The sequence below is a fragment of the Psammomys obesus genome, unplaced genomic scaffold (assembly GCF_907164565.1).
Source record: "Psammomys obesus unplaced genomic scaffold, mPsaObe1.curated_primary_1811, whole genome shotgun sequence".
Taxonomy (NCBI): Eukaryota; Metazoa; Chordata; class Mammalia; order Rodentia; family Muridae; genus Psammomys; species Psammomys obesus.
The window spans coordinates 14,122,339-14,144,283 of record NW_026596117.1 but is presented as its reverse complement, the minus strand read 5'-3'; the positions used below and the strand labels follow the sequence as shown (position 1 = coordinate 14,144,283).

The window sequence follows — 21,945 nt, the reverse complement described above, 5'->3', positions numbered from 1 at the left end:
AGCTCATCAATCACTTATTGCTTGAATGTGGAATCTCTTCTTCTGGCTCACTCATTTGAGTACTTGGTCCCATCCAGCAATGCTGGTTGAGAGATTTTAGCAGCTTTAAGACTGGGGTCCAGCCTGTTGACACGGGCTATATGAGGAGCCAGCCCTCGAAGGCTATAGCACCCTCACCTCTGGTGTAGCCTCATTGACCTCTGACCCACTGGGGTGTGAGCCAGGCACCAGCCCATGACTGCCTGTGTGAAACGGTGATCCAAAATCAACCTTTCCTCCATGTTGATTCTGTCAGGTATTTTGTCATGGTGGTGAGGAAAGTCATCGCCTTACTCTGTTTTTGTAGAAATGGGAAAGATCCAGAGAGGAAAAAAATCGCATTTCAGAAGCACGTCTCTTAGCTGTGGCCCTGCCGTTCAGTCTTTAATTCTTATATTCTCGTAAACCCAACCGGATCCTGAATTTTCCTCCAGTCCATTTTCCTTGCATGAAATCACTCAGAACAAGAACTACTCTGCTGCCAAGTCTCTGTAAGCTGAAGCCCCACACCCTGGTGTACTCTTCAGGGCACAGCCCTTATCTTTATGTACTAGTGTGCAAACGATTGACCACAATTCTCATGCCCCAAGCAGAGAATTCAAACTGTGTTTCGGTCGGGATGAGAAATTGACAGCATCAGGCTGTGACTAGCCCTCCTCAGTGCCCAAGGGAACCGCTTCACTTTGAGTCTCATAAGCTTCGTTGCCTTGCTTGTGTTTACCTCCTTCATGAGGCATAATCCCATAGATATACTTCCAATCAGTAGTTTCTCTGGTCGCATGACATAGAGTTGAATCTGTCATGTCAAACTTGAATTTCTCCATGACTTGAGAAATTCCTACCAGACTTGAGTCTGGTAGGAAAAGGGAGCATTCCTTCAGGTACTTCAGCTGAGGAGGAAGGTCAGCTGGGTGTTTTCTCCGCCTCTCTGAGTTAGCAGGCTTTCACCACAGCATCTGGCCCCAGAATCTTTATTGGTAAAAATCAAACGATTGAGATTTTGTTAAACACGATGCTGATACTCCTTAACTTGCATGGATAAATATGCTGCTAACTGCCGAGACTCAACTGCAAAGCTCACTTCACTGCAAATCGTAAAAAATGGGCTCTTCAACTTGTCAGGTAAATTTCTCAACTGAACCATTTTTGATTTGCTCAGTATTGCTTGGCTTTATAAAGACACTGGCAAGCCCCACGCATGAGATCTTACTCTCTAGGCAGTCAAATCCTGCTATTACCAGTGTGCTGTAGCCTCGCACACGTTGTCAGCGTCTGAAATCATCTCTTCATTGAGTGTAAAATGGTTTGCCTCCAGTTGGAGTCTTAAAAAAAAGGCAAATAAATGCATGAGTGTGAGGGTACTCTTGCCAAGAAACAGCATGCTGCAACAGGAAGCCAGGAGAGAGATTAGTACTATGGCCGTGAGGTTTGTTCACACGTGACAGAAGTAGATGAGTCATGACACAGCTAATGGGGAGGCCATTGTTTTAGACTTATCCCCCCCCCATAAGACCCCAGTGGACCAGGATAAAGATTGAGACAGTATCATTTGTTCTAAATGCCACATAAGCAAAATGAATCTTCAGAGGAGATAGCTCCCCCCGCAAAAAAACAGACCAGTTTGTTTTGTTGTTCTGAAAGCACGACATTGCCCACCTGAAAAGGCATCCTAACAAAGTCCCCTCTACTTCAACCCATAGGAAATGTAACCTGATGTCAGCTAGTTTCCCCTGCCTTGGCTGTTTCCTAGTCGCGCTCTTATAAACTTCTAGTTTGCTGTTTCCCAGTGGGAGTTCTTGTTCTGTTTCGTAGATTGGAGGCTGCCCTAATTCACAAATTACAAATAAAAGCAAATTAGATCCATAACTAAATTTGTTGTACATCTGTCTTTTGGCAGAGTAAATGCATTTCTTTAAGCTATGCTCTGAGGAAAAAAAAATGTAAAAATAATTCTCTTTCACTTAGCTCCTAATAATACTGTAATTTGTTCAGATAAACAAAGCCTTTAAATCATACAAAATAGTTTTGTTTTCCACCAGAACAACAGTCTAGTATTTGTTTTATTGCAATGTTCCAGTGTTAATCCTCTGGCTGTTGAGTTTCACAGTTAAGCAAGACATTTTCCAGTCTTCAGATTATATCCTTTAAAATCTGCAAAAATCCTCTGTTCAAAAGTTACACTTAGCAGGGAGTCTTCTGAAATGTCAAATGGAGAAAATTGGAAACAGCTTAACAACCCAAAAGAATAATATTTCACAAAAACCTACGGAGCAAAAACTCAGATCCCACGGGGCCACATGCTGTGTTAGGCAATTTGAGAAAATATTAACCCTTTTGGCGTCTCTGTGCACTACTCTGTGGACAGAAGTAACCTGGCTAGAATCCCCAAGTCTTTGGAGTGGTCAGTCCTCATCTGAAACACGCTGTGCTCTCCACTTGAGTTGGTACTAAGGACAGGTTCTCAGGCTCACTGGCAACATGGATCCCTGCCGTGGTCTTTTTTCAGCATCAAGTCTCCAGTCAAATCGACTTGCCTGGCTCTGCTTCACGAAAGTAGCACAAATATGCTACAAGTAACAGATAAATAAATGGTCAGTGTTCTCGTGTCTGCATCTGCATCTAATGTCCAGAGTAAGAGACTTTCTGGAGTAAAAATATTCTGAGGGTCTTTTATTCTTGCCACTGCTATTCTATGCCAGGCAGATCTAAACATCCACGTTGCCTTAATTTAGAAATGAGCCATCGAAAAGACTTATTTTTCAGAGCAAGTTCTTCACCCAGATTAAGTCAGACACCACTGAACTCTTGTTCAAGATGGATGAAACCAGACTACGAAACTTCTGCCTACCAGGTTGACATCAATGGCTACATCTTTCCTGTACCCTTGCTTTGAGATTCATACACACAAACAGGCGCTCAGGCAAGGAAAAACAAGAATATTTCCATGAACAAGCAGAGCGAAGCTGTGGCTCATGCATGATCCTATCTGATCACTTACCCAGTTAGTGAGTCCTCTCCTAATTATACGTATGGTATATTTTATGTGAATTTATATGTCACTAACCTATTCTTCACAATTTCTCAGAACTTTACTGTCCTTGACTTTTCCCAGGTATGTTGATGTGATAATTTGCATAATTCATCACACTTGCATTTGCAGATTTCATCACACATACACCCGTTTGCTGATGCAGATCATCATTTAAAAAGGACCAGACCAATACACAGTTTTTACAATAGCCCAATGGTCACGTTCTAATTACAGTGGACATTTCTACTATGCAAGGGCTCTCCTTGAGAGTATAGAGACAGTTGTATGTGTGTGAGTATGTGACGGTACTCATATGTCACGCTAACTACATGGAGGTCAAGGACAACTTCAGGAGTCAGTCCCCGTCTTCCACTGTGCTGAAGACAGGCTGTTGCCATTATGTAGTCATAATTCACTGACTAATTAGACAGTGAGCTTCCAAAGATTCCTCCGTCTCTGCTTCCAGTCTCATCCTGGGAGCACAGGGGTTACATGTTGGAAGCCACCGTCTGGATGCTGTCATCAAGATTTTCTTTTTCTTTTCCCACCTCCATTTTCACAATGCCCCTTTCCAACTGACCAAGGAACAGACATACCTCCTATTCGTTCTTAACCTGCCGCTGCACAGTCTCCTGGGATTGACAACATCTGGGATTGAAACACATAAACAATCAAACCAGCTCCCGCTTAGCTTCCTTGCCTCCTCATCCCCAAGTATTGTCAAAAATATATTTTTGCCTGATTCTAGGGTGAAGTTGAAACAACACAGACAAACAGTGAAGGCAACAAAACTCCTGTCGAGGACTCAGGGGTTTTTTTGTTGTTGTTGTTGTTGTTGTTCTGTTTATATCTGTTTGTATGCCAGTCTGTCTACTTGAGTGCACATAAAAATTAGAAGTAAAAAGTGAGGTTTTTAAGCTGCTGAATGTAGCTAAGGTTGAGTAAGAATGTTACACTTTGCCTCACCTTCTGGTTATAACTAAAAATCAAGGTTACAGCAGACAAAGCAACTATCCGCCATGCCTGGCAATGAAGGAATAACAGAAAGACTGGAGCATAATGGGTGAGTGTCCTGCTGTTCTCTCATCTGCATCTCCCAAAATATAATGAGGGGGCAGTATAAATGTGGATGTGTGCAGCAGGTGGGACCAAGTGAGATATGCCATCCATATAAATACGCTACACGTACAAATAGAATAGAGTGGTCGGAGGAACCGGAAGAAGGGCTCCAGTAAAATAGAGGGGATGGGGACCCTTGGCACTGCTTACACCCCGGGAGTTTCTCTGGAAAAGAGCCCCAGTCCTGAGGCTGCATGTAGCCAAAACAGCCAGATATGCTACCCGCCCTGGTCAGGCTGAAGGGTCCACAGGAGTCAGAGAAACACAGCAAAATCACAGAAAACGATGTAAGGAGCAATTTTCTTTATTTTACTTTATCCCAATTGAATATATCATTTGTGCCCCACAGCTCTCTCATGTCCTGCTCCTCCCTCTTACCCTTTTTCAAATTCATGGAGGAGTGGTATTTTTTTAAGTCACTGTACTAAGAGCTAGTTAATCTTCCAGACATGCATGCATGGAGCTGATTTGAGGAATAGCAAAAAATGTAAAAGGTAAACAGCAGTGCACTCTACAGCCAGGTGCCAGGCTACCTCCTGGAAAAATCCTGGCATGAAATTAAAGTCCACAAGTGTCAATGAGGCATATGACCTGAATCTAACCAAGCCAAGTGATGCTGAATAAAAGCAGGCACGTGGAGAAAAGGCAATGAGATTGGTAACAGGGCTCATAGTGACACCACACAGTAAAACTTTGCGTTATTTTAGAATCACATACAAAAAAGCAGACCATTCCTGGCAACTCTGAGACATCAATAGATTCTCTTCCTGAGGTGACCCAGATATTGAAATTATTTGATAATGTTATAGCAGCCACTATAACCTTGCTACCCAAAGAAGGAGTCAAAGGAAGAAGGGAACAAGAAATTTCAAATGAGTAAAAGTCTACAGTAAAGAAAGAATAGCTGAGAGAAAATCAAATGTGAATTTAAAACTGAAACATACCCTAAATGGTCTTGAATAGCCACTGTGTGGCAGAATGAAGGTAGCAAGGAAGAAGCGATAGACTTCCTGATTAGAACAACAATGCGAGTGACAGAGAAAATAATTGGAAAGTATTCACAATGTCAGAAAACTGATATAAACAGTCAGAAATCTGCCACTTCCTGTCACTGAGGCCCAAACGCAGCAGGAAAAGACATACATCCTCCTTGAAACACTAGTGACTAAAACTTTGTCAGTCTAATGAAAGGTATAAATGTAGACTCAAGCTTCTCAGAAAAACTCAAATAGTATAAACACAAAGAAAATCATGCCTAGACACACAACAAATCTGACAGGCAGCATTATTCAGGGAACACAAGGAAAAATGATAGAAAACCATTAATGTAAATCTTACTTTAACAAAGCAAGTAAAACTGCATGATCATTCCAATAAATGTAGGAAACACCTTTGATAAAATTTAGCATGTTAAAAAAATTTAACATGTTAAAGTATTTTAAGTAGGCTTAATAGAAGGCTCAAAGGGTATTCATTGTGTAGGTGTGAGGCTCAGAACGTGGATCAGACAGGAAGATCCTGGGACTTTTGACTAGCCAGTGTAGCTACAATAGTGAGCTCAAGATTCAATAAGAAAGTGATAGAGAAAGGTACCCAAAGTCAATCACTGGCTCAAAGGCCCATGTGCTCACATACAAACAAACCTGCACACACACACACACACACACACACACACACTTACACATGTACACACATACACACACATGCACAGAAATATATACATCACATACATGTTACACACACACAAATAAGCATTTTAAAATGTAAGTAAATGTTTATAGTAGCAATAATTTTCATAACTACAAGAACCTTGGGGGGAGGGTGCAAATACTAAATATCCTTCACCAAATGACTGAATAAGTTAATTGAAATTCATCCGCACAGTGGAATACTAGTAAGCATTATAAAAGAGTAAGTCATTGACACATATGGTATCGTGGTTGAATGCTGGAGTTCCCATGCTAAGTGAAAGAAGACAACATCAAAAGGTAGCCTACAGTGTAACTTCTGAAACACACTGGAAGAGCAAAGCTACAGATATGGAGACTAGACTAGTGATTCCCAGGGGTTGTGAGGAGGGGTGCAAAGCGTGTGAGGGAACGGACAAAAGACAGCATGACATGTTTCTGAGAGAATTGTTCTAAAACCGTATGATTTTGTTAGTGGTTACATAAATGTGATACGTTAAAATCTATGTAACTGTATACAAAACTAAAAACGGAAATTAACCTATCATTGTCAATGCCTAATGTTTACCAGCAGGCTTGCCATTGAAGATAGTTTTCATCACTTAGGTCAACTTAATGTAAACTGAACTGATAAAATTAATGATGCTGAGATTTTGTTAAGTATCTAAGGCACGTGGTAACTTGTAATACACTTTGTCATGAATTACCATATTGTCAAAGATCAACTGAAATCAACAGAATGTCAGTCTTCCTAACTTTTTTTAAGAGTATGTAGGATTTTTAATAGTTCAATTAAGTTAAAAAAATAATGTATAAAAGTCTAATCCTGGTAATTTTTCCAGAAATGAAGAACATGAATTTCCTTACCGGCATGCACCAAATTCATTCACAAGCTCTGTGCGTGTGTCAGTGACAGATTAATTACTATATAATGTTGACATTAGATGGCCAAGCTGCCCAAACAATTAAGGATCATCATTACAATAAAACATCCTCTTTTCCTGTGTTCTTAACCATGTGAGCAAGTTTCCCAAACACGAAAGGAAAACATGAATAGTATTGATTTCCTGACACATTCTTCACAAACCAGATTTATTTTAATAAAAGTATGTTTTTGTTCTTGTGTCTCTGTTATATGTACTGGGTGCAGGTAAATGTGTTTGTGTGTGTGCATATCACTTTAGGCAAGTGTGTGTGGGTATGCACTCATGAACGCAGGTATGGGGGGTATGTACACATGAGTGCTGGGATCTGTGTTTGAGGATGTACATGTGAGTTCAGGGGTCTGTGTGTGGGTATCCACATGTGAATGCAGGTATCCGTAGAAACCAGAGGTCTTCGATGTCCCGGAGGTGGAGTGACAGACAGTTGTGAGCTTCCCAGCATGGGTGCTGAAACCTGAACTCAGATCCTCTGGGAGTGCATTGAGCACACATTCCCTCAGACTCACCCCTCCAAACCCACAAACCTGTTCTTTAAAAACAAAAACCACCAAACAACATGAATATCAAAATATGACTTCCTGATTAATCTCAAACTAAAGCGTGATAATTATTCACAAATACATACTTAAATCAGAATGATCATGAATTAAATTACAATCAAATATAAGTTATAGTTATAAATATAAGTTATAATTAAATATAAATGAATCAAAGAAAAAATGTTTAGTCTCACACTAGAGAGAACCATTTCAAAAGCAATAATTTCTAATTTTCTATATAGTGTTGTTTCAGAGATTGTTAATTCCAAGCATTAACTTGATATTGAGCCAAAATGAAATTCTGTGAGAGAAATAGAAATTGATTCGGACAAAAAAAAAATAACACTAAAAATTTGCTGAATGTTACAAGAGGGAGCTTATAATTTTTGGGTAGTGGATGAAAACCAGCTTACTTTGGGACTTCAGTTCCACTCAGCACTTTTAGAAGAATAATAACAGAAGGTTCATTTCAAAATGACAATTATTTTAAAAACCAATTAAATCATACTCTCTGCCATCATTTACACTCATCATTAGGTTTTTCGATATTAACTTGAAGTTGCTTAGAGATATGTCACATTTCAAAATCTTTTCAGGGAAACATGAGCGAAATGTTTGAGAGGCATCAGCTGTGGAATATCCGTATCCTGCCTCAGGGCTTCTCTCATCTTGTCCAAGTGTGGGGGAGATTTAGACACAAAATAAACACCGGATCAAGCCGATGAAAACGGAGACCTCAAGGTGCCTGCTGATTGCTGGGGTCACAGTCAGGAAGAGAGCAATGCTGTTCAGTGTAATGAAGTCTCGACTTCAGAAGAGAATTACAAATTTTGACATGATTTTTAATCTTGCGCTAGTTTCACTGGGTGGTCAGAGCTAAGGGTTCAAATTCCACGATGTCTGAGTTGCTAGGCAACCACATCGCTGCAGCCCAGCCCCAAGGACTGCTTGAGCTTAGTGGACCTGTCCTCCCCAAATACCCAGACTGGAACCTGTTCTCCCATGAGCAAGGGAAGAAGGAAAAGTGTTTCCTCCGAGTTGTAGAAGGGTATGCCAGGTAGGATTAAGTTAAACACCAGAGGGGATATGAAGCTAGATTAAAATTTTAAATAGATGATGGCCTGGATCACTTAGGATATAAAGAGCAACATTCCTATTAGAGAATTCTAATTGGACCATCCATCAAAATGGGCTTAGAATTGCACTAAATTTATATCGAAAGAGATTTTTTTTGCCTTGTTACCAAATGGTCGCACATTTTGTTGGAATCTGAATCACAAGTAAGATTTCTAATTGGAAGCAAAACACTGAAGCAAGAGTTGACAGATGCCCTTGGTATCCAGACACTGACCAGAGCTGTAAGAAACACTGAGATCAATCCAGTCTTCACTTCACCAAGCAGATAACTTGCTTGTGGTGTGTAAAATGGGCATGAGTGAGGAGAGCAATCCTCTCACTTTGTTTCAGAAAGCGCTCTGGTGCTTCAAGCAAAGCAACACTTAATAGAATAGAAACCTGATCACAAACAATCTATAAATAAGAGCGACTGAGCCCGGAGGGAACAGGCAGCTCACGGGCTCAACAGCAGCAGCAGCAACAACAACAACAAAAAGGTCTTTATTTGCTTTTTCTGGCTAGGTATGTGCAGTGCAAAAGCAAAATGAGACTGTTGCTCCCATAGAACAGTCATGGTCCAAAGTGAGGGGGTCCAGTGGTCCGTGGACCAAAAGGCAATGTCAGGAATGAGATGGTTTAAGAAAATAAGTTTCAATACAGAGCAAGATCAAATTTGAATTCCAGAAAAGTTAATCTAGAAGTTTTCCGCTTTTGTTGCTGTTGGTGGTGGTGGTTTGGTTTGGTTTGGTTTGGTTTGGTTTGGTTTGGTTTGGTTTGGTTTGGTTTGATTTGGTTTGATTTGGTTTGGTTTGGTTTTCTTGAGAGAGGACAGGTAAATCAAGCTTGCTTTAAGCTCCGCCATGAGCCTCCTGAGTGCTGGGATTTTAAGCATGCACAGCAAGATTGGAAGTTCGTTGTAAGAACTGATCCATGGCTAAAACACCAAAAACTTCTTTTCCCTGTATTGTTTCTTTTCTTCACCTTCCCTTGCCTACTCTCCCTAGAATACCCTGTTACAACCTTACAGACAGGTGCTTGCAGGTACAGAGAAGTGTGTGTGTGTGTGTGTGTGTGTGTGTGTGTGTGTGTGTGTGTGTGTATGTGTGTGTGTGTGTGTGTGTAGATCCTAGTATGGGCAAATGAAGCTGTCTAGCTGGAGCCTAGAGTGGAAAAAGTGCTGAGAGAGAAGACAGAAGTGATTGAATCTGAAGATGAAGAGCAGGACTTCCACGCTGCAGGGTCACAGAAGGCTGTGTTTCACACTGCGTTCTGTGTGACTGCCATTCCTCAGACTGTGTTATGCAGCAGTCTGATGGAGAACTCTGCTGTTTGTCTGGTCCATTGGTCTGAATGCTGAGTGAGACAGATAGAAGCTAGAATTATTTTGGTTTTTTCAGAGAAGGAATACGAATGTTTCAAGGATCCACTTTTGCTGCTGTGTGGAGAATCTGAGTAGATCCCAATGGCCTCGAACTCTTCCTGAGAGCCTCCTGGGTGCCTGGATTATCAGGTGCAGGTGAGGAAGAGATGCAGCACCAGCGACGGCAGTTCTTGTTATTTTAGTCCTGGGTCAGTTCTTAGGAAGAATTACAAGATGGCTGGCACGGCGCATGCTTACAATCCACAGGACCCAGGAGACTCATGGAGGAGTTTAAGGCCAGCCTGACCTACATCCCAACTCTCACCTGATCTACAAGGAGTGTAGGAGGGCAGCAAGGGAGCCAAAAGGGGACAAAAGGACAGTTTAGCCATGAACCAGGATGACATGGCCCAGGCAGCGGTTGTGGAAAGACTGATGGGTCACTGAGTGGTTCACACAGGTATTTTGACAGACACTCCCATAAACCTCGCTGAAAGATGTCAGTCTAGACAAAAAGGAGATTCAAAAATAAGGCAAGAGTGAGCATGTGTGCATAGGAGTTGCTCTTGTACACATGTGTATATTTGAAAACACGTATATTCACATAGGTCTAGAATTCAGAAGAAAGATCTAGTGGCGATCCACCTTTGGACCTGGGTATCAGCAACATTTAAAGCCAGGAATCTGAATTCAATCACCAGAAGGGAATGCAACTAAGGACTAACCCTGCTTAGGGGAGAGGAATGAAGGAAGAACAAAGGAGAGGGAAGCAGCAGGGAGAGAAGGAATGAGCCCTCTCTGGGAGTCAAGAGCAGAGCTCATAACAGCGGAGTTTGTAATTCCAAGGCAAAGGAAGAAGGGACTTTGTGTGGAGGCAACATGGAGACAGAAGCCTTGGAGACATTCAAGAGGACCTCTTCTTGGAAGTGAAGATGGAAAATGTGGGTCTAAACTCAGGGGAACAGGGTAACATAGGCTTTAGTTGTCTATGCTTGCGTAGCTGTAAGCATGCATAAAAATTCCAAGGGACAACATAAAAGCCTTGAGAAAAGAAGGTTGAAATAGAATCCTGAGAAATATCAACAATAGTGGCAGCAGTAGAGGCAAAGGAAGGCATCTAGCAAGTAGCCAGAGGCCTGGAAGTGTATCGTATCAGAAAAGTGTTCTAGAAGCTAAAGGCAAACAGAACGCTCTATAGCTCAAGAAACAGCAGGGACAGAAGCCTCCCACACAGGATGTAGCTGCACTCCCTACTTCCTTTTTCTGGATCTCACATCTCTTCTAAGAATTAGGACTTGAGGGCTGTATCAAATCCTATCAGGCTCAAAGACTGTGGGAAGTGCCTAACTCCAGACTAATGGGCTGTGTACTACTTGATATCTTCCCATTAAATACAGTGCCAGTTGCCTGCTATAGTAAATGGCTTAATAATTTACTTCTTTTCTGTCCTGTGTTGAAGGCCAGGGTCTCTTGCATAGCAGGCAAGGACTTTACCACCAAGCCACATCAACACCCAATAAGCTACTCCTTTCGCCATTTTTCTTTCTTTCTTTTTTTTGTTTTGTTTTGTTTCCATATGCAATCTTTTTTTAAAATTTTTTATTATTAGTTACATTTTATTAACTCTGTATCCCAGCTGTATCTGCTCCCTCATTTCTTCCCAAACCCTCCCTCCTTCTCTCATCTCCTCCCTGCCCCTTTCGAAGTCCACTGATTGGGGAGGACCTCCTCCCCTTTCATCTGATCCTGTTTTATCAGGTATCTTCAGAACTGGCTACAAAGTCCTTCTCTGTGGCCTAGCAGGACTGCTCCACCCTTGGGGGGTGGGGAGGTCAAAGAGCCTGCCGTTGAGTTCCTGTCAGAAATAGTCCCCATTCCCCTTACTATGGGAAACCAGTTGGTTACTGAGCTACAACAGGCTTCATCTGCACAGAGGTTCTAGGTTATATCCATACATGGTCCTTGGTTAAGTGTCAGTCTCAGAAAAGACCCCTGTACCCAGATATATTTGGTCCTTGTGGAGTTCCTATCCTTTCCACATCATACAAACTCTCCCTTCTTTCAGCCATTTTTCTTTCACTGAATAACTTCCCACTCCCTGGCCCCAACCTGCCCTAACCCCATCTCTCTCAAATTTGCCATTTGAGGCTAACTCCTTGTTTAAGGTTGGAGTCTATGCCAAAATATTTATCTCTTCACTGACCTGTGAAATCATGGGAAACAGATATGTTATCATTCTTATCCCAGCTATAATACAGTATGTGGCACAAAGAATATGTCCACCAAACTGAAACATTTTTATGTGCAAAATGCATCATGGCTTCCAAAGTTTGAAATACTTTATCCAAAGTTTATTCCAAAGTTGTTTGAAATACATTATCTCTGGTGATAAAGTGCTTCTACAGTCAAGTTATTACTTGTGTCATAATGTTGAGGAGATAGATGTTTGGCTTCAACCTTCTCAAGTCCCAACAGATATGAAACAAAACCATTAAAGCTCAAATATAAAGTCAAAAGGCTAAGACAAAGCTCTTATAAGAGGTAACATCTATGTACAGAAAGGGTAGTTTAAAACTTTAAGTAATTTAAAGTTATAAATGCAAGATAATTCGAGGCTCTGGGAAAAAACATCCTTTTACCTAAAAGCCAGTCACTGTGATGAAAAGTACATGGCTAGCTTTTAATAGTTTCGTGGTATTTCCATAACTGCTGTCAAAACAACAATTCTAAGAATCTCAAAGAAATATTGTGGCATAATCTCTCTGAAATGAACCTGTGATTCAATAGCAATGAAGAGCGGTGTTTTACCAAGGCCCAGCAACTCCAATTAAGGAGCCTGATACTACGAAGTGGTTGCTATCAGCAACGAGAGCTGGACAAGCCAAATATACTAGGAAAAAAAGGAGGAAAATGGAAGAATAAATAGCTGAAGCTCTTTCATGGCGGGAGATCGCTTTAGACTCACAGAAATACCATTTAAAAACTACTTTCCATATATGATTACAACCAAGGTAAAGCAAAGGATTAGTTGGAACACTCAGAATGATTGATGGGCCTTGAACTTTAGCCCCCTTGAGTTCTCACAACTTGGCTATGGAAACACGCACAAATGTTTATTTTTAAACCTCTGAAGAACAGTTCCCACAGCATTATCGCTTTAGCACGTTATTTGCTTTGCTGGGGCCGGCAATAGAAAGGATAAGACAACTGTGTGTACTATATGAGAACAATATGCCTCAGGAATTATGACTGATTTCAAGGCAGCTGAGAGGGGATGAATTGAATTCCCAGAACCATGCGTTGAGAAAGGCGGTTATTACAGGTTGTAGGCTTTGGCTCAATGCAGTCTGGAAAGACATTTGAGAGTTCTTGTGAGAAAGGGGCTGCAGTGGAGTCTAGAGCTCAAGGATTACTAATTGACTCCCAGGATGGTGTGGGGTGCTAGTTGGTGGAAGATGGATCAGGAGGTTGGGGAGTGGAGGGCGGGATTTAAAATAACCCCGAGATGACCTCCCTCACCCTCAATTTCTTAATTTATAAAATGAAGATGAAAATACCTCAGGGACTTATTTGAAGCAAAAGGAGCTAACAGCTGTGCATGCACTTCAGTAAAAAGAAGGAGGCACCAAATATAAAGGCGAAGGGGGGAAATACTATTTTCATGGGGCCAATTATTTCACAAATGAGGAGGCGAGCCCAAGACAGGAGTCAGCTTTTGCTCCCATTCATAGCCAAGGCTGAGCAGGAACCCAACATGAGCACGCGTTCAGCATCTGTTGCCTGAATGAGCACACCTGTTCCCTTCATCTTTGCCAAGAAAGACCCCTTTCTAGTAAAATAGTCATTACTTATTCATGGAATTAACTCCATGCTACGCTCCTGTCCTTTATCCTACGTCTCTGTAATTTCTGCACGTCAGCATTTCACATGAGTCACTGGTGTTCTTCTCTCTCTTTTTATAACTATTTGTCATAGTCTATGTTCACTGCCCCTTAAAAGGCATTAAGCTTGCTTGGTGGTGGCAGTGCTGCTGCTGCTGCTGCTGAGGATGATGGAATCAGAGAAAGAACTTTTTAAAATATAAATTTCTGTCAGAGTTTCTTAAATCTCACTGACATTTTAGACCACAGAACATTTTAAAATAGGAGACTGTACTTTGTTTACTGAGAGATGTTTAGCAGAATGCCTGGCCTCAATTAGTCATACAACTTCTTTTCTATACTGGTGTAACAACTAAAATTGTCAGAAAATTACCTATGGTTAAGAAATAGAGCATTGGTGGGCTGGTGAGATGGCTCGGCGGTTAAGAGCACTAATTGGTCTCCCAAAGGACCTGGGTTCAATTCTGGGCACCCGAATGGCAGCTCACAATGGTCTGTAATTCCAGTTCCTGGAATTATTGTCCTCACATAGACATACATGCAGGCAAAACACCAATGCACATAAAATAAAAGTAAAGAAAACATTTTTGAAAAGTATTACATTGTATAGCTATAAATTAAAACTATGATTGATGTTATTAATTGTATTTTTTTCAGAGTCCCTGGGTAGACAGTAGAACAGGCACTCAATTTACTCAGTGAATCCAAATAAAATTTAAAAAAAGAGAGAAAAAGACTGCACTCAGTAGTATTTAAAGAGGCCTTATAGAACAAACCCTTACATTATTATATTATAATAAATGCTTTTTTTACTTGGCATACAAATTAGCACGTGAGCCTTTTTCAATAGGTATTTAGTCATGCTGGGAATCATATACTGTATATACATGATAATCATAGGTATCAGTGGCTTTCCCTACGGCACAAGAATTATAAATATATTTAGGATAAGCCTATTGATTCATCAAGTATAAGGCAAAAATTATTTTTTTAAATCTAGAAAAACATTTTATTAAACAGATAACATTTCAGAAAAAAAAAATTAGGAAAAAAGTTAACGTTAAAATTAACTGGGACTACTCAATTCTTTTCAGACCTTGAAAAAAAGATTCTCAGCTTCATATGGAGAAACAAAAAACCCAGAATCTCCAAAACAACCCTGTACAACAACAGATCATCTGGAGGTATTTCCATCCCCGATCTCAAGCTGTATTACAGAGCAATAATAATAAAAACTGCATGGTATTGGCATAGAAATAGAAAGGAGGATCAATGGAACTGAATAGAAGACCCAGAAATAAACCCATGTACCTATGAATACTCGATTTTTGACAAAGCAGCCAAAACCATTCAATGGAAAAAAGATAGCACCTTCAACAGATGGTGCTGGTCTAATTGGATGTCTACATGCAGAAAAATGAAAATAGATCCACATTTATCACCCTGCACAAAACTAAAGTCTAAGTGGATCAAAGACCTCAACATAAAACCAGATACGCTAAATCTGCTAGAAGAAAAAGTGGGGAACAGCCTAGAACTCATTGGCACAGGAGACAACTTCCTGAACAGAACTCCAACAGCACAGGCTTTAAGAGCAACAATCAATAAATGGGACCTCATGAAACTGAAAAGCTTCTGTAAAGCAAAGGACACCGTCATCAAAACAAAACGACTGCCTACAGATTGGGAAAGAATCTTCACCAACCCTTTATCTGACAGAGGACTCACATCCAGTATATATAAAGAACTAAAGAAGCTGAAAAGCAACAATCCAATTAATCCAATTAAAAAATGGGGAACAGAGCTAAACAGAGAATTCTCTGTAGAGGGATATAGAATGGCAGAGAAACACTTAAAGAAATGCTCAACCTCATTAGCCATTAGGGAAATGCAAATCAAAACGACCCTGAGATTTCACCTTACACCCATCAGAATGGCCAAAATGAAAAACTCAAGGGACAACACATGCTGGAGAGGTTGTGGAGAAAGGGGAACCCTCCTCCATTGCTGGTGGGAATGTAAACTGGTACAACCACTTTGGAAATCTATCTGGCACTTTCTCAGACAATTAGGAATAGTGCTTCCTCAAGACCCAGCTATACCACTGCTAGGCATATACCCAAAATTTTCTCAAGTATGCAATAAGGACATTTGCTCAACCATGTTTGTAGCAGCTTTATTTGTAATAGCCAGAACCTGGAAACAACCCAGATGTCCATCAACGGAGGAATGGGTACAGAAATTGTGGTATTTTTACACAATGGAATACTACTCAGCAATCAAAAAAGAGGAAATCATGAAATTTGCAGGCAAATGGTGGGATCTAGAAAAGATCATTCTGAGTGAAGTATCCCAGAAGGAGAAAGACAAACATGGAATATACTCGCTTATATAGACCTAAAAGATATGATAAACATAATGAAATCTATACACCTAAAGAAGATAATCAAGAAAACGGACACAGGGTATGATGATCAATCCTCATTTAAAAAGACAAATGGGATATGCATTGAACGTATGACAGGAGTCTACCACAGAAAGCATCTGAAAGACTCTACCTAGCAGTGTTCCAAAGTAGATACTAAGACTCATAACCAAACCTTCGGCAGAGTGCAGGGAATCATATGAAAGAAGAGGAGTTTGATGTGGAAAGGATAGGAGCTCCACAAGGACCAAACATATCTGGGCACAGGGTCTTTTCTGAGATAGACACTCAACTAAAGACCATGAGAGGATAAAACCTAGAACCTCTGCTCAGATGTGACCCGTGATAGCTCAGTAATCAATTGGTTTTCCATAGTAAGGGGAACAAGGACTATTTCTAACAGGAACTCAATGACTGGCTCTTTGACCTCCCCACCTCCCAAGGGAGGGGCAGTCCTGTTAGGCCACAGAGGAGGACTTTGCAGCCAGTCCTGAAAATACCTGACAAAATGGAGTCATATGAAAGGGGAGGAGGTCCTCCCCTATCAGTGGACTTGGAAAGGGGCAGGGAGGAGATGAGGGAGCGAGGGTGGGATTGGGGAGGGAATGAGGGATACAGCTGGGATACAGAATTAACAAAATGTAACTAATGAGAATAATAAAAAAAATAAATTACAAAAAAAAATAACTGGGACTAAGAATCTAAAAAGACTGAGACTCTGCTTACTGTACTTAAGAAATTACTGATAGTGAACACAAGGCTCTGATTATAATTGTTTCACCATTTTGCCCAAAGCCATCAATCTTTTCTAAGATTAGAAGTGCTTTAACGCTTCCGGATGGCGGAGGACTGATATTCTCAGTCGCATCTCAGGGTGACTTATTAAACCATGGATACTGACATGTGTATGTGATTTTGACTTTCAAAACCTGGATTCTGATCATCAGAACACAGTGGGATTCTGACATGGAGACTTTCTGTATGAATTCTTAAATCCTTGCCAACGGTGGTGTTTTCAAAATGGCCATTAATAAACACACTTGGTGTTTTCATCCAACTAGGAACAAATGTAGATAGAACAAGAAAGATGTAAAAGACCCTAAGACCCTTCCATCTCTACTTGCTCATCTTTCTGATAGTGTATTGCATGGTAACATCTTTGTGTATATTTGGGGGGAGGCAGGAGAATCAGGAATTGACAGCAGATGTCTACTAAAGCAATGTATTCAAAAGAAATGAGATAGATTTCTACTTCTGGGCACAGTGTAATAAATTTTAAGAGGTCATGGTCTTCATCAAGAACAAATAGAAAAGACAGATAAAATTTGACAAACTCATGGTTAAAAAAAAATCTGAGAGCTGAGGAGATGATTAGGTCATGATCAGCCAAGATCCCAAAGAGAAGTAAAGTGAGAAAAGATCCACATTCTGACAAGAGGCCATGATTTTGAAGGAGGGTGGGGATGGGTATAGGGGAAGATTTGAAGAGTGGAAAGAGAAGGGGGAAATGTACTTAAAACGCAATCTCAAAAATAAACAAGAAAAGAAAATCCACATTCTGTGCATTCTTTTCCCCATGGAATATGCCAGCTCTTGCCATGCACTTACCACAAAAGCAAGAAACTAATGAGCTAAGCGGGAGTCTTCTAAAAGTGAGGCGAAGTTACCAAACTCAGGCCTGTCCCAGGACCTGAGGAATACAGCAACTCCCTAAGTCTCGAGCTGAGATTCCCTGGAGAAAAGCACTTCAGAACAGACACAAACCAGAGTTAGATGGAGTCTTATAAAAATGGCACAAAAATCGTCTTAGTTTCCCATTAACTTGAGGGACCTGCCCTCATTCTATTTTCCTCTACTTTATGAAATGGCTTGGGACTCTACCCATCATCTAATAGCCCTCAGCTTTCAAAACACTCAGGCTCTTGCTTCATCTACAGAGTTCTGCAAAGAGCTGCCCTACTCAAGGGCCCACTCTTCCCAGGAAGGGCCCCCATCAACGACTGACTGAGGCAAAAGTTAAAAGAGCTGGCTATTTGGCTGATTCTGACTGAGACCAGTTACCTTCCTAGAGCACCCTCACATATGGCTGAGGTTTAAATAGGACTGGATCATATTCCAAATCTTCCCTTTCCTGATCAGAAAAGCTGTTTTGTTTCCTCTCTACAACAAAAAAGCTAAATCCTAAAATGTAAGACTCCTTCTTAATGACTATTTCTAGAGAACCCAACTTGTGATAATTGGTCTCAGGAACAGTCCAAGAAAGAGTGTGATAAGATATTGGTATGGAAAACTCAGGGAAAATGAACATAAAGATGTCATCATTAAAACCTAATTGACTAGGATCAGAAGAAACGAAAAGAAACCTCCCCTGTCAGTGGAGTTGGGGAGGGGCATGCATGCAGCGGGTGGAGGAAGGGAGGGATAGGGACAGGAGGAGGGAGGGAACGACGGGGGGATACAAAGTGAATAAAGTGTAATTAATGAAGAATTAAAGAAAAAAGAAAAGAAAAAAAAATATCATCATGGGTGACAGGTGCAGACAGACACCCTGGCAGCACAGACTGACCCAATTGTTAAAACCATCATCAAAGGTGAATTACCGTAGTATAAGTTATACAAAGGAATGAACTAAATAAAATAGAATGCCTCACCAAATGTTCTAGAAGTATAGAAAAATAGTTACTCTAAGAGAAATAGGTTGAATAGGGTTTTTTTTTGTGTGTGTGTATGTGTGTATGTGTGGTGTATATGTGTGCTATACATATGTTTGGGTGCACACACAAGTGTGGATATGTCTGTCAGTGTTCTACTGCTGTGAAGAGATACCATGACCATAGCAACTCTTATAAAGGAAAGTATTTAGTTGAAGGTTGCTTAGAGTTTCAGGGGTTTAGTCCATTATCAACATGTCAGGAAGCATTGTAACACACAGGCAGACATGATGCTTGTCAGGAAGCTGAGAGTTCTACATCTAGATCCATGGGCAGCAGGAACAGAGAGTGCCACTAGGCCTGGCTTAAGATTCTGAAACCCCACGAGGACTGGAGAGATCAAGCGGTTAAGATCCTGAAACCCCAAAGCACACTCCAGTGACATACTTCCTCCAACAAGGCCACACCTCCTAAGCTCAATCAAGTAGTGCCTCTCCCTAATAACCAAGTATTCAAATATATGAGCCTAAAGGGACCATTTCTGCTTAACCCCCCCTCCCCCGACAGTGGGTGTATGTGCTTGTAAGTGATCATGCCTGGATGCCTGACCTCATTACCCTTCCACCCTGTAAAATAAAGCAGGGTCTCTCAATCAAACCCAGAGCTCCACTGCATAGCAACTCTCCTTAGGCAGCTGCAGATCCCCTATCTCTGCCTTCTCAGGATGGAATAAAAGGCAGGCTTCACTCCCACAGGGCATTTACTTGAGTTTTGGGAATGGGGAACCAAATTCTGGTCCTCACTCTTCATTCTTGAACAGCAAAAGCTTAATGACTGAGCTGTCTCTTCAACCCTGAATAGCTTTTGGTGAGTATTAATACAGTGAAAAAAAAAAGATAATTTTAAGTTACGTGCAATCCTTACATAAAACTGTCTTGTTTGATTTATTGTCCACTTGGCCAAAGCTAGGGTTATCTGGAAAAAAGAAACCTCAACTGAGAAAAAGATCCAATGGCCTATAGGAAAGACTGTGAAGAATTTCTTGATTGATGATTGATATGAAAGTGCCAAGCTCACTATGTGTGGTGCCACCCCTGAGGGGGGTTATATAAGAAAGCAGGCTGAGCTAGCCATGAGAAGCAAGCCAGTGAACGGCTTCCTCTGTGGCCTCTGCTTCAACTCCTCTAGACAAGCAAGCCTGAAGAGGCAAACCAGTAAACAGCTGGGTAAGACTGATGCCTCCCTGGTCTTTACTTCAGTTCCTGCTTCCAAGTTCAACTTCCCTCGGTGGTAGACTGTATACTAGTCAGGATTCCCTAGGGTCCTGAACTTATGGAATGAATCTTTGTCTCTCTGTCTCACCATATGTATGTACACACGTATATGTATGTATGTAATTTATTGAAATTCCAACTAATTCAACAATGGCTATCTATGAATGGAAAGTCCAAGAATCAAGAATCTAGTAGTTGCTCAGTCCCATGAGAATGAGTGTCTCAGCTGGTCTTCTGTATAAGCTGGACTCCAGAAGAAGTAGGCTCCAGTGAATGTGCTGGCAAAGTAAGGGCAAGCAGATGAAGAATGAATAAACCCTTCCTTCTTCCATTGCCTTATATAGGCTTCCAGAAGATAGTATAGCCAAGATTAAAGGTGTTCCTCAAGATCAGGTTTAAAGGTGTGTGTGTTGTTATTTTGTTGCTGGTTGGCCTGACTTCTGGTACTTGCTACTATGTATTTTATTGGCTCGTGGGGTGAGGGGCATGCAGGAGACAGTTCAGATTTCCCACTGCCACAGAGGGAGGGATGGCATTGGGTCACCATAGCTTGTGAGACATCAAAAAGAGATACTGAATGTTTGGCCTTAAATGGAACAAGTATGTCATACCCCAACCCTACAAAGATGAGTGATCATTACGGAACAAAGCCTAGAAAGACAGTGAGAGCCAGAGGCTTTGGATGACTTCAAGGAAACCATATTTTCTAGACATAGCAGAGAAGCTGCACATACAAACTCATGGTGATTGTGATGGCATTCACAAGACCCATGAAAGCTTAAGCCATACTAAATCCCAGCATGGAGTAAGGAGGTAGGCATGAAGTCTCACCCCTAGTTGAGGCACTATTGTAAATTCAAAGTTACTGGGAGAGGAAAAGTCCATTTTCTTTAAAAGTCTAGCATCTTACAAGCTGACCACATTCCAGTGGATGGCCGCACACACAAGAGTATATGGGCAGCAGAAATCATACTCAGAAGACTTTTTTTAAATGAAGATACAAAGTTGGGTGGACAGGCAAGCAAGTAGATCTGAGAGGAGTTGAAAGATGGGGAGTGAATATGATCAAATTACATTATATAAAATGTTCAAACAATTAATAAAATAATAAAGCAAGATTGATAAAACTCCCTCTGTTTCTGTTCCATGTACAGGGAAAAGAGTTATGCATGTTGAAAATGGGAAAATGCAGTCAGAAACCTTTGTAATACATCTGCCCAACAAATTGCATCTGTATTAGTCAGCTTTGCATCACTCTAAAATCTCAAAATGCCTGAGATAAACTGTTTAAAGAAAGGAGAGATTTGGTTTGCCTCAGAGCTTCAGAGATTTTGGTCCATGGTCCCTCACATTTACTTTGGGACTGTTTGTAGTAAAACATAATGGCAAAGGCACATGGTAGATGAGCCTTCTCACCTCAAGGTGGCTGGAAATCATAGAGAAATGGAATGAGCCAGTGTCTCAACACCCACTTTAGAGGCTAGACCCCAGTGACGTAACTTCTTCTACTGTGCTCCACCTCTTTGAGGTTTCAGAACCTCTCAGCAGTTGTTACAGGCCAGTAGACAAGCCTTCAGAAAACAAGATTTTGGGCAACATTTCAGATCAAAACAATGATGAAGTGTATCCATGCTGCACATGAAACTGTAAGTTAATAGGACCATTGGAAATGGGCAAATATTTGTACAATAGAAAGGACAAACTAGCAGTTATTCATTTTTTAACATATAATCAAATTCCTTATGGAAAGACAACTTAAAGTCAAAGGGAGATACCCTAGTGCTCTCACCAGAAGTGTAAAAACGAGAAAGACTGAAAATGCCAGCATCAGGAAGGGATGAGAACAAGATGGCCTTTCACACACAGATACGAAGAATA

General features: G+C 40.9%; 1 protein-coding gene across 2 annotated transcripts in view; it reads right to left on the bottom strand.

The window, feature by feature from the left end:
* The window catches only part of Corin (corin, serine peptidase), a 208,065-nt gene that overhangs the window by 113,492 nt on the left and 72,628 nt on the right, over nucleotides 1–21,945 (bottom strand). The gene's annotated exons all lie outside the window — the stretch shown is intronic.